Source organism: Frankliniella occidentalis, unplaced genomic scaffold (genome assembly GCF_000697945.3).
Source record: "Frankliniella occidentalis isolate FOCC.00 unplaced genomic scaffold, Focc_3.1 Scaffold5, whole genome shotgun sequence".
NCBI lineage: Eukaryota > Metazoa > Arthropoda > Insecta > Thysanoptera > Thripidae > Frankliniella > Frankliniella occidentalis.
The window spans coordinates 2394098-2396179 of record NW_026267135.1 but is presented as its reverse complement, the minus strand read 5'-3'; positions in this window follow the sequence as shown (position 1 = coordinate 2396179).

The window sequence follows — 2082 nt, the reverse complement described above, 5'->3', positions numbered from 1 at the left end:
CACCCCACCACGCCCCCACAACGCAGTTTGCTGCGCCTTCCCTCTCTTCCCTTTTTGCCCAGTTCCAAACCCTCTCTTGAACGCACACACTCCAGTGGCGCCCTCGTGGCGCGACGAGAGGTACTCATTACACTACTTTGAGCCGCGGGGGGCGCCGCGCGGTAAGCGGCATAAGCACACTGGGAAAATTAAATGTGCCCAGCGATGATGTAGGGGTGATACACTTTTCGATTTAACTCCAAAGTGCACAATTTTAAACTGAGAGAAAATATCGTCTCTTGAAATTATTTTAAAAAGTGACCAGAAAAATGGTCTTGTTTAGTTGTAAGAAGAAAATTATCATATAAAATAAGTTTTTTTTCTTTTCTCAAAACAACAAAAGCTTTAAAGATGTTTGACAAAACCAGTGCCGGTCGTTCATTGTTTAGCCCAGTATTGATACGTTCATTGTTTAGCCCTGTATTGATACGGAGAAACACACTGTCGTCTGAACCATTTTGGAAAGTCTGTTGGTAAAACTTGTACAATGTTCTCAAACTGTACAGATGTAAAATTGTCCCTTAAAATTATTTAGAATGACCCATGGTATTAAAATTATTTATTTTACAGTGCATAGGGAGGCGCTACAGGCGCGGGGATTATACAGCGTCCCCAAACAATTCACACACGCGACACGACCAAATTCGAGAGAGTAGACAATGCAGAATGACGGGGCGAAACCTACGACGCAGAGTGCCGTCGTTGCGCTGTGGAGGCTGAGTGTACCGGGGTGGACTACCAGCGGGGGTGTAACCGACTGGCGTTACGTCAGCCCCACGCGACGGCCCGCGGCCCGTGCTGGCTGTGCGTGGGCGCCGGCCGAGTGCCCCCCGAGCACCCCGAGCTGCACCCACTACCCACCCCCCGTGCCGTGCCAATGACGTCGACAAAAAAAAAAACAGCCCTCCCACGAGGAAATGATGATAAAAAATTAGCACGCGACTGCTTTCTTTTCCGTTTCGCAGTTCACCCGCCCGGATTCCGCGTTCAGAATGTTTCATAGCTCCTCATCACATAAACAAGAAGATTCTTTGGATATTTCTTTTTTTTTCTAAATACCACAAAAAAGTTGACGACATCCACGAATAGTCGCAGTGCATATTGTAAATCCTCCGACTTGAAAAGGTTGGGCCTCGGGTGCAGATTCCAGAACAGCCCAGCACGCGAACAGCTCGTGGCTACTTTGAATTAATTACAGTGCTTCTCGATATAATCGTCGGAGGTGAGTTAGCAGCGAGCCCCCCCGACTGTCATGGAAACCAATTACAGAGGAAAGCAGCGCCGCCGCACCTCTCTCTCTCTCTCTCTCTCTCTCTCCCTCTCTCTCTCCCTCCCTCTCTCTCTCTCTCTCTCTCTCTCTCTCTCTCTCTGGCACAAGGACAGTTTGGAGGTGCTATTAACTTTCTGCCCCCCCTCCCTGTCCTTTCTCCCCTGTAATATTACAATGTGAATTTGGGAGGGAGAGAAAAGGGTCGGTGAACAAGTGACTCGCTCTCGCCCGGCTGCGCGAATCTCTCCTCCTTCACGCGGGTTAAGTTTTTTGGCGACCACATTCCTACCCTCTGCGAACCCCGGAGGAGTATTTAGTTATGCCGGCGTTTTCCAAAAGCGGCGAGGTTACAAACAGGATCTGATCACTGTGAAAAACATCTTTGTCGATTTGAGTTTTCAGACAGTCCTCTAAAGACTGTCTCTGTCAGAAGGGAAAGTACCCCCCCATCCACTTCTCCCCCCCTACTCGATTTTTCTGCAATGTTTTTAAAAAGTTGCAACATTTTTTTTCTACAAATACAAACGATGTTTGCAAATAATTTACGATTGGTATCTTTAAACATACAAATAATTGTTCACCATGATCAGGAATGATAAGCAATTTACTATGCACGGACTCACGAACACAATCTACGGTAACGACGGCCGTGTACGGGGCGACAGTGACGTCAACGCCTTGATGTAGTCGCAGGCGGCCGCCAGTTTAACTAAGCCTCTGTAGTGTGCCACGGCTGCTTCCCTCCCGTTTGTTTTTGTTTCTCCCCCCCCCCC